General features: G+C 31.8%; 1 protein-coding gene across 1 annotated transcript in view; it reads left to right on the forward strand.

Annotated features, from left to right (window-relative positions):
* Nucleotides 1–12,631, forward strand: part of EYS (eyes shut homolog) — a 1,407,877-nt gene that overhangs the window by 143,936 nt on the left and 1,251,310 nt on the right. The gene's annotated exons all lie outside the window — the stretch shown is intronic.

The raw sequence follows: 12,631 nt of genomic DNA on the forward strand, positions 1-12,631 counted from the left end.
CAAAAAACAGCAAAAGAGAGTGTAGACTTACATAGGAACAATTTTTGTATATCACACTAGAATTAACTGAGTATCTGTGGTAGTTTAAATCTGTGGTAGATTCTGGTATGTTAAGATGTATATGGTAAGCTTCAGAGAAATTAATAAAAAAATAATTCAAATAACATAGTAAAAATAGCATTACAGATATTAAAAACTTTCCCTAGAAAATATTTACTTAATACAGAAGGAAGGAGTATCAGAAGAATAGAGATATAAAGAAGACAGGAGACATATAGAAAACAAAAAAGAAAATGGCAGATATAAATCCAACTATATCAATAATAAATTAAAATCAAGTAAATTAAAAATCCAATCAAAAGGCAGAGATTTTCAGGCTAGCTAATTTGTAGATATAGACAAGTATATACCATGTACAGGAGACATAGTCTACATTTAAATGCACAAATAGGTTGAAAGTAAAAGTTTGGGAAAAGACAAATCATTCAAACAGCAACCATAGAAAGCTGGAGTGTCTATATTAATATCAGACAAAATAGACTTTAAAAGAAAAGATGGGTACTAAAGAAAACAAATGACATTTTATAATGATAAAAGAATCATCCATCAGAACATGTAACAATTATAAACATATATGCACCTCACCACAGAGACCCAAAATACATAAAACAAAAGCTAACAGAACTGAAGGGAGAAATAGTCAATTTAACAATAATAGTTGAAGATTCTAATACTCCACTTTCAATAGTGCATATAACACTTGGCAGAAGATCTACAAATATATTGAAGATTTAAGCAACACTATAAATCAACTAGAATTAGCAGATATCTATAGACCACTCCGCTCAGCAAGAGCAGAATAATATTCTTCTCAAATGCATGTAGAACATTTTCCAACATGAGCCATATGATAATACAACCTGCAGTACATTTAAAAAGACTGAAATAATAAAAAGTGTGTTTTCTCACCATGATAGAATGAGATTAGGAATCAAAAGTAATAAGCAATTTGGTAAACTGACAAATATGTGGAAATTAGATAACACAATTCACATAAACGAATGAACTAAAAAGAAATCACAGAGAAATTAAAAAATCATTTTCTAACTTAACTCAATCAAGTTAATTAAATGAGGTTAACTAAAATGAAGATACAACATGCCTAAACTCATGAGATGTAGGTGATGTGGATCTTAGAATAAAAATTATAGCTGTAAATGTCTATGTTAAAAAACAAGGAAGATCCCAATCAATATCCTAAACTTCCACCTTAATACAATGGAAAGGGAGAAAATTAAACTTAAAGCAAAAGGAAGGAAATCATAAACTGTATAGTGAAATTAATAGAGTAGAGATAACAATAGAGAATTTCAACAAAACCAAAAGTCTGTCCTTTGCAAGGATTAACAAATGAATAAACCTTACCTATGATAACTAAGAAAAAGAAAGAAGAATCAAATTATTAAAATCAGAAATGAGGGAGGGGACATTATTACTGAAATTACAGAAAGAAAAAGGAGTATAAGGAAATACTATGTACACATGTATATCCAAGAATCTCGGAAATTGTGATTAAATGGGGATATTCCTAGAAAAATACAAACTACTAAAACTGACTCAAGAAGAAATAGAAATATGGATACATTTTATTACAAGTAAAAAGACTGAATTAGTAACATAACAAATCGATAAACATTTAAACTAAGACATGTCCAGGCCTAAATGGCTTCACTGGGGAATGCTAGCAAGTATGTAAAGCAGAATTAATAGAAATTATTCACAAACTCTTCCAAAAATAGATAAGGAGGGAAGATTTCTCAACTTATTCCGTAAGGCCAGTATCACAATGATAACAAAATCAAAGACATCACAAGAAAAGAAAACTGCAAACCAATATGTCTTATTAATCTGAACATAAATCTCTCAACACAATTACAGCTCAACAAACCCAGCAACATATGAAAAGCATAATATACCATGACCAAGTGGGATTTATCACAGGAATGTAAGGTTGGTTAGCATCCTAAAGTCAATTAATGTAAATACAATATCAATAGAATAATGGAAAGAAAGAAAACAGATGATAATTTCAATAGATGTGGGATAAAAAGTGTTTGACAGAATCAAACACCCTTTTGCAACAAAAATGATCAACAAATGAAGAGTACAGTAGAACTTCCTCAACCTGACAAAGAATATTTAAGAAATACAGAAGAGAAAAAAATTATATTTAAGCATGAAAGAATGGAAATGCAAATGAAAACGAGATAACACTTTACATCCACTAGTATCAGTAATATGATCAAAAAGAAAGATTAATACAAAATATTGGCATTGGTGAGGATTTAGAGAAATTGGAAACCTCATACACTACTGGTGAAATGGAAAATGATGCCTGTAGGTGCTTTGAAAAAGACTCTGTCGGTTCCTGAAAAGGTTAATTATATACTTTCCATATGATCCCACCAATTCCATTTCTAATATATACTCAAGAAAAATGAAAATATATGTCTACACAAAAACTTCTACACTAATGTTTGTAAAGTTTTAGTCATAATAGTCAAAATTATGAAATAACCCAAATACTCATGAACTGGTGAAGAATGTATAAATAAAATGCATTATCTTCATGCTATGGAATATTATCCAACAATAAAAAGAAATGAATTACTAATGCATACCACAACATGGATGAGCCTTGAAAACATGTTGTGGGAAAGAAGTCAGTCACAAATGGTACATGTAGTAGACCTCAATAAATATTTTTTCAACAATTATTTTCATGACTTTTTATTAAGAAAATTATCTTTTGTTCTGTGTTATAACTTCATTTTTTTTCTGACTTTGTGTTTCTCTCTTTGTTTATGGCAATAGTTTTGATATCCAGAAAATTTTGGAATTTTTACAGTTAAAATTATCAATATTTTTATGATTTCATGACATTGTCTCATAATTAATACTAAATAGAGCCTAGCAAAGTTTGTAAATACAAGTACTTCATATAAAATTAACAATACTTCTCTATATCAGTCACAATGTCTAGAAATTGTCATATATCGCCTACAATAGCAAAATATATGCAAAATCTTCGAATTATCTTGCAAACCATGCTCAAGTTCTCTATTTAAAAACTCTACTACACTGTTAACTTCAATGAAAGAGAAAATAATAGATGTTCTGAAAGCATGGGAATATATAATCCATAGGTTTAGCTATTATGCCTTAATCCGGCCAATGTACAAATACTTCCCAAGTTAATTCACACATTCAATGCTATACTAAACATCATGCATGTTATTTAAAAAATTCATCAACATGTTCTAAAAGCTATATAAAAGAATATTTTGTAGATAGCTAAGTCATCTTTGAAAAGGAAGAATATGGTGTGGGACTTCATGTGCCGTCTGGCATGATGGACTACAAAACCCATATGGTGCCACTGTAAAAACAAAGAGCAGGCCAGCAGAGAGCTCTGAGCACAACTCATGGACATTTGGGATCTTGATGTATGAGAAATTTGGCCACGATTGATGGAAAGACACAGGGCTGTTTAGTAGATGGTATGGGGGAAATGGCTCACTATGAGACCATAGATGAAACTGGATTGCAACCCTACACTTTACATAGAGGCAGACTGAATGTGTTCAGAGACATAAAATTAAGGCAAAATTATGATATAGCTGAAAGAAATGCAGAAAAATATCTTTGCAATTTTGGGATGGAGAACTTTTAAAACCAAACTCACAAGGTACAACTTATGAAGAAAACAGTCCTATCACTGTAATAATATAAAATGTAAGGATTTCTTTAGAATGAAAGACACTAACAATAACAATACTAAGAATCTTAACAGATAATTGATAATTAATGTATAAACATTTTTCTATTGAAATATACTTTTTATCAGTGCAGCTTAAAGTGCCTAATGTAAGTGAAGTATTTTACACAGGTTTGATTATTACCAGATTTTTACCCTAAAATATTCAAAAATATTTTATGAGAATTTGGAAAACCTTAGTGGGGGAAAAAGCCCTACCAGGCATAATGTCACTCAAGACTTCAGGACAGTTTTGGGTACGTATGGGATCATAATTTCACAGCACCAGGCCCAGACTGTGAAGTGTTCATGGCTCCAGTCCATTCACGTAGCTTCAAACTTATGCTCAAATCACCAGTCACTACTTGTGGCCCGAACGATCATAACCAAATAAAATCTATCCATTCACACATTTATCAAACATTTATTGAGTACTCCCTAATTGGAAAACATCGTGCAAAATGTTGAGGAAATGAGACCTGAAAACTGTCCCTAGGTAATGCACCATCCATAGGTAAATTAATATTCTCAGAACACATCTCATGGTTATTCCATTTCATTTAGAAAGAAAATTACCTTTTTAAATTACTAAAACAACTATTATTTTCACTGTCTAAACATACAAGTAGTTTGTGTTATAGCAATGAATTTTTTGTCTTTCTTTCTGGAAGCTCAAATGAAATCTGTTTCCTTTACAGGCTATTTTAGGAGTTTCACATTTTCCATGTAATGCTAAATATAACCAAAACATTATTTTTCAGTTATAAGCAAGAGTTCTATTTCAAAGAATAAAATATAAAAGTCCGTGATAAAATCAAGCATAGTTTCAAAACCTATTTCTATGGAGTCAAGAGGCTTGTATAAATATAGTTGTGTGTGAATTTGCCACAAAAATCTAATATATTTTGATCAGGATTTTCTTAAATTATTTCTGAACCAGAGAGTCTAATGGTTATTAATTTCTAAGACTATTGCCATTTCTGCCATGATATAAATGACTTTATTTTTATTCAGAAGTTGAATTTCTTGTTTTGTGTCTAATTTTAAATTTTGGATGTACCATACAAACTTTTCTGCCTCCTGGGCAAAAGTTTTTGTGTTACATTTTATTTTCAGATAAAAAAAACAAAAAAGAAACTGGACTGCGTATAAAAGTGGCTTATTGTGTGTGTGTGTATGTATGCATGTGTTTTGTTTTTGGTTAATCTTGATACCACTAAATCACATTTGTTTGTAGCAGCTGCATCTTTTTATCTATTGAATTTTCATGCTCTGATAATCTTTTGTCGTCGTTATTGTGCCTTGGAAAATGAGATAACCTTGCTTCTTTAAGCTTTATAGTAAAACAATATAGAGGTCATTACTTAACTTGTTTAAGCAATTCTAAAGTAGATGCCATTGTAAATTCCATATGCATGTCAAAAATTAATTATAATAAACCTCATTAAAGGAAGCACTTTTGTATAATTAGTTTTCAGCTGTAGTATAAGGTGAAACTTAGCTGCTGTGTACACAATTCTCTCGTGTACACTTTTTTTCCTTTGAGTGCAAACCAATACATGTGTTATGCATATAAAGTCAAAGTTTGACTATATTATGGCTTCAGGCTCTATGACTTTTCATGCTTTAATTCTATATCTCAAACAATAAAAATTTTTTTATGTATGTTATATGATTTTGTGCTACCTGGGCCAGATTTTTATTTTACTTCATAATATCTAAATAGCTTTTTATAGGCCTAACCTTTTTGCAGTGCTTTTCAAATTATCTTCTAAGACTTGAAATTACATGAAGCTGTTTATTCAGAACCTTTAAGATGACCTTTCTCTTGAGCATAGCTCAATTTTAAAATATATTTGATGATCATTTAGTGAAACAATATTAATGGAGCATCCACTATATATAAGGCATATGGATAACCTTAGGAAGAGGATAATAAGTACAGTCATATATTTAATTTCTTCTATTCCTAGAATATTTTTCCATTAAAGGTCTAAATGAATAAAAAACTATTAAATCACAATATTTAAAAACGAGACCATATTTTCAACTTACAGACTTTCACTTAATACATTTCCGCTTTGTCCTTTTAAGCATGTCATTCACTTGTGTCAAATTTAGTACAATTCAAATTAATTTATTTAATAATAAAGTTAGTGATACATTCATGAAGTCTTTTAGTCCAATTTATTTTCTCAAAGTTCTGTGAAATTTTAAGAACATTTTAAAATTATAAATAAAATATGTGTGCCACTGTAACTTTATTGGTATTTACAAAATTGATGTACTTGTCACTGAATAGCATTTATTTAATAGCAATTTACCTTAGCACTGGATATCCATATACACATGTATGTCAGCATTTACATGCTTATTATGAATTATGATGAAAAATGCTTGACATACTAGTACATGATTGGGTGAAAGTGGTGAGAGGTTTTGTAAATTGGAGAAATTTATTTTGGGTCAATGGTTTTCAAAGGGATGATTTTGCATTCTGGGAATGTTTTGGAAATTACTAGGGTCATCCTAGTATTCAGTATAATTGGCTGAAACAGCTGGCATTTAGCAGGTGAGTGGTAGATGATGAATGTTATACACCTTTCAATGCACAGGATAGTTCTATGAACAATATCAAAAAGTACTCCACGGTTTATACAATTTCCAAAAGTCCCATCATACATTAATGTGGATATAAAACCTTTTATAAATATCTGAGCCAAGATCTTTGTTTTACATGCTGACATGAAATATTTTTACAAAACTTTAATAATCATTGTGTTTTCCAGGAATGAAATTTTCCTGCTAATCAAGGAAATATTATGTTTTATTGAGAAATTTATTAGAATTTGTTAACCATATTGGAAAATCATATCATCCTCTTTGAATTGCCAGTGCCGCACTGCTATTATCAGTCATTATTTATAGTTGCCACACCCACGGTAATTGTGCATGGCTGCGAATGCCTAACCACTTCAATGTATCTCCTAGTTCAGTCATTCCTTAGTATTTTTATGCGTTAATACATTCAATTACATACACTCTAATAGAATTGTCCTTAGATCTCACAATTTGATCCTGAAATAAATCCCTATGCTAACTGGATTCTTAGAATAGAGTGCTTTGGATTGAGAAAAATCTTGTGTACATCAGGGTCTACTTCCCTCTTTCTTTCTTTCCTCTCTCTCTCCCTCCCTCCCTTCCTTCTTCCTTTCTTTTTCATGCAATTCCTTGAGTAGCCTTTCTGATTTATTAGTTACAGTTCTTTCAATTTTAAAACAAAGATTGAAAATTCCTACCTTATACATTTCACAAGTTCTACTGGGATCTGGTTTGAGTGAAACAATTGTCTGTAATTTTATTTTTATCTTTCTGCTTTTCTATATTTTCCAAATTTTCTACAGTGGATGTACCTGTCTAGAATAAACTTGAGAGGCAACATGTAGCCATAGATAGCATGGTATCAAGGAGCATGGGCTTCTTCAGAACGCCTGGGTCAGAATTCTGCTCCAGTGCTTACTGTTTGTGTGACGTTAGGCAGCTAAGTAATCTATTCATGCCTTAATTTCTCCCTCTGTAAAATGGGAATAAAGGAAGCATCCTACTTCAATGGATATTTTGAGGATTAAATTAGTTAAATTTAATAAAAAGCTCAGAGAAAATGCTCAGTAAGTGATCATCATCATCATTTTTGTTACTGTACTGATTATGAAATGGGTACTATTCATTTAATCCTCTTTGTCCTTGGCGTATATCTTACTATCATGTAGAACCCAACTGTTATTGACTATGACCTCTGCCTCCTGAACATTCACATTTAGATTCTATTCATAATGCAAACTGAGTTTGGTTTGATGTAGGATCCAGCTATCTGGTCACCTCCCAAATAAATACTTATTTAAAAAACGTATATATATATGTGTGTGTGTGTGTGTGTGTGTGTGTGTATTCAAGTACAAATTAGTTTCCTCTTATATCTTCTTGTATTAGAGGTAGGCATTATCTTGATTTTAAAAAATATTAGGTATATAGCTGGTTATAGCCATAAATTCCATTGTATGACATAAAGAGGGTGTCAAAAAATCAGAAATATATTATAAAAAGAAGATATAAATCAGATTTGGTTTAGAGTATCTGTTTTGAGAGATGTTAAGGAATTAAATATTGAAGATTATGAGGGCTATGTCTAAAAGTCAGAAGTAAGAGATCTGATTTTTCTCAAGCATGGGGATGTGAGCAAATTGAAGGGGATATTCATCTGTTCTCAACTAGAGCAAAGGCTGCTATTTTGAAACAAGAGAGAACTTTGGAAGAATCACTACTCTGTGCAATTATATGTATAGACACATGGGTTTATGTATAATCACCTTCATATATCATATATTACTATTAAAGATATTTTTAGTGATAGTTTTGAGATATTTTCCTTCTCTTTTATATTTTATTGACTTAAATTGATGTTAAACCAGTTAAAATAAGACTATAACAAGATGATGATCTCACAATAAAAATATAAGAAAAGACATCTAAATACAAAAAAGTACTAATTCTTTTCTATAATAGTCTACAGAGGCTAACCAAAATAAAATTTGATTGTTAAACTGAAATTATCAAAGATTTCTTTTCTAATTTATTAGTGCCATAGAAATTTCTTAGTTATTTAACACATGCTTTCAGTGTATTCAGTAGGGCATAATACTCCATCCAAGTTTTTTTTTAAATGTAACAGACAAATTTTAAATATAGTAGGCAAACTCAAGAAATACTTGAGGAATATAGAAGTTGTGAGTTCTTTAAGAAAACAAAACAAAGAAACAAAACCCAGAATATTATTCATGGCCTGAAGCCTGCCAAAGATGGAAGGAAAAGCCCCAGAAATGAATTGAGATGAATGTGGAGCCTACTTAAATGAGGATATAAAATTAATCCTAAAATCATGAGTACGTTCATTATACCAAAAAAATAAACTTAGAAACAAGGGAATTAAGATGAACAATAAATGTATGAATTTTCTTATTTTTCTTAAGAGGAATAAAGCGATATAGATTTAAGTCTTTTATTTGAAATTTGAAGCAAAATCAGCAGAAATAAAAAACTAAAGATATAATGAACTAAAGTTACAAGATCAAAGAAAAAAAGGAAGATATAGAAATATTCTAATTTTCTAATCTTTATCGCAAGACATCAAGTAATCTCTGAAGTTGTTCAGTCAAGAAATAGAAGGCCAAGTAGATTATATAAACTTTAAATGAAGATTGAAACCTGACAAATATTGCAAATTATATCAATCATGCCACAAGCTAATTCATAAAACAAAGAAATCAAATGTAATTCACGTAGCAAAACACGAAACAAAAGGATTTTACCCACACACTCATACAGGGATGTGTCTGTAATTAACACCTATTAAAATAGCTCAGATATTGAACTAAAACAAACCCTATTCTATGCTGTTTAAAAGACATAACAATTTGACTTAGAAAAGATTTAAAAAAGTAGAATAGGAAAAATAGTAATAGAGAGATGCTAGTTAAAACAAGGCTGGAATTACAAACTGCGTATCAAGTTTCTCAAATTTGTTATGGCTGAATGCTAATTTCTAGTTTCCACTCAAAATTTCTTCCTGCCAATTCTTCCTCTTAGTAAAAGGTGCCACAGTCCCCAAACTGCTAAGACCTAGAAGGAAGGAGTCATTCTACATTAATTTCTTCTCCTGCCTCCTACAATTAATCTATCAGTAAATACTGCAGATTCTTTTTCCGAAAGATATGCTGAAATGGCCACTCTTTATCTGCAAGGTTCCAATTCTCTTGCCATGATCATATCTTTCTGGATCGCACCATCATTTCCTGGTCTATTGAGCTTTCAGTTAACTAGAGATGAATTTAGGAAGAATTAAATAACAATAGGCCTTCATATTCTCGCACAGGATATCTTATCCATTTAGAAAAGCTTTTTTTTCTTTCTCTTTATTCTCATGGGACAATAGCATTATGACCAAAACTGGTATGGTTGAGGCACACAACTACATAATTCTTTTGGAAATACATGTAGGACACCATGTAATTCTCCATCCACCATAAAACCTTTTCAAAGTGAATGAGCATTATTAATAATTAATCTACAGAATATGGTTAAACAGAGCATGGCGAAATTAAAAGGAAGTAATACCTATAATTTTAATTCAGGTAAACCTATGAACATTTGATTTAGCTGGCAAAACAGCTGCCCAGTAATCAATACATTCAATCCTCTTCTGTGACATAGATGTGCTACTGAGAATTTTACAGATGAGGAAACCAGGGTGCTTATTTATGGAAACTTATTTATGAAATAAGTTATAGAAGAACTAGAACCAAGGTTCCCTCTACAAGGCCAGTGCTTTGAATATATCAATGCATCAGCTATACTGCTTGCCATTAGCAGTCTCAGCGATCCTCGGGAAATTGCATTAAATGGCCAAATTTTCCGCAACTACAAGAAGAAAGGTTTGAACTAATTGAACTTTAACATTCTTTCTGGCTTCTAACACCTACCATCATATAAATTTGTGAGTGTAGTGGCTTCGGTTCACTAGGTTAATTTTCATTAATAATAACAAGCAAAGTGATTTGACATTGCTCTTCTCAACTCATTCACATATTTATAGGATAATCTTAAGTGCCCTTTGAATAGTTGGCAAAGGATACTTGAAAATCAAACACTTTACTCTAGACCTAAGATTATCACTATGATTTAGGTTTCTTTCTCACTTTATGCTTTCTTTTTCTTATACTTTCTACGTATGTATATACAAAATTCAAAGGAATAAATGTGGGCATATTGTATAATGTATAACTATATTAAAATGGCATCTCATAATCCACATAATCTAAGGTGGTAACTAGCATATAGAGAAGTCCCAAGAATGTTTGTTCATTATATTTAGTGAATAATTGAGGTACTGAAATGATGTGTGTGTGTACAAAATGAAGAAAACACAAGTTAAAAACTGAAGTCTAGGGGCTGGCCCAGTGGCGCAGTGGTTAAGTTCACACGTTCCGCTTTGGCGGCCTAGGGTTCACCAGTTCAGATCCTGGGTGTGGACATGGCACTGCTTGGCAAGCCATGCTGTGGTAGGCATTTCACATATAAAGTAGAGGAAGATGGGCATGGACGTTAGCTCAGGGCCGGTCTTCCTCAGCAAAAAGAGGAGGATTGGCAGCAGTTAGCTCACAACTAGTCTTCCTCAAAAAAAAAAAAAAAAAAACTGAAGTCTAACTCCAGAAGAGTATTCCTTCTTTGTTGATAGCCAGTCTGGCTCTTGTGATTAAGCCTCCAAATATTTCAAATACATTTATATGAAACACAGACTATATTTCACAATTATCTTGAAATAGAGAAAACGACATTAAAAATTACCAGAAAATATTAAATTAAAATTACCATTGGAATTAATTAAATTCCTATTTAAAATTATGCTATTAAAGCAAAATCTCATCAAGATTTTCAAATTCATTGAAATCTATAATTAAAAATGTAAAAATAATGAATCATGAATTAGAGTCATGTACTCAAGGATATAGATATTTAAAAATTCAAACTAATACAGCGTTTTAAAAAATAACCTAAAGAATACTTGGCATTGCCCTTCATCTATGTCTTCAGTGAATAATTACATTGTATGAAAGATTGAGTTTGAATAACTTGAATAATTATGTTATACATAATAGTAGATACACACACAGAATATATCACAACACTCCTTCTGCCTCATCATCCCATTGTAAGGGAGGAAGAAATTTCCCTCTACTCTTCTAGGTTCTTCTAGCTGGTCTAAGAATTAAATTGACATGAGACAGAATAACAGGAGAAAATCAAACAAAGCTTCATAACATACATGGGGAAAACCCAGGAAAACTGAGTGACTCATCAAAACAGCCAAAGCCACCACCTTAAATACCATCTTCAGCTAAAGACAAAAGACGATGTTGGGGGTAGTGGTTTGGGACTTCAAAGGGGAGGAAGGCAGTTCACATGGAGATAGAAAAGCAAACGTTTGGTAAACAAATGTTTGCCGTATCTTGCAGAGGAAATAGGACATGCAGAGGACTTTGACGAAATGGGCCTTCTAGGTTCCTCCCTGTGGACCGCATCTAGTTCATATTACACTACTTATCCATGGTGAGAGCTCCTTCCTGGAACTGGCCTTCTGTCTTAAATTCTTTTAGGCCATGGGAGGGAAGGTCAAAGTCTCTTCCTGAGTCTTTTGTTCTTAAAAATAATCAATCCAAAGAGACATCTTAGGATAGCAAATTCTGCACCCCTACACCTTCATGTAAGATTAGGTTAATTTCCTCTCTTACAAATTCCCAGAATACTTGTAATTAATCCAGTTCCAGAGAGTATTACATTATACTAATCACCTTTCCCCCCTGCCCATTCTAAGTGTCTATCAAGATCTCATTTGTTTATTCAATCATTATACATTGAAGAAATTTTCTCAGGTCCCCTCTACATGCTAGGCCTCTGTTAGATGTTATGGAGTCAACATGAATAAGACAGCCATTGTTCCTGTCTTCAGAGAACTTACATTATAAGCTGCAGAAGAACTGAGATGCTCCAGTATTTGCAATAAAACCTATTAGAGTTGTGTTAGGGTAAGAAGAGCGTGCTTTCTTTGACGTAAAGCCAAAGACTCATTCACCTCAGTATCAGTTCATTTAGGTCAATGCCAGTCACAGAGAAAAAGCAAATATATATTCATGCAATGAATGAATGAATGAATACTATCAATAGAACCTATCCTTAACTAAAAGCTCATTTTTCTTAGGC

Source organism: Equus quagga, chromosome 15, assembly GCF_021613505.1.
Source record: "Equus quagga isolate Etosha38 chromosome 15, UCLA_HA_Equagga_1.0, whole genome shotgun sequence".
Taxonomy (NCBI): Eukaryota; Metazoa; Chordata; class Mammalia; order Perissodactyla; family Equidae; genus Equus; species Equus quagga.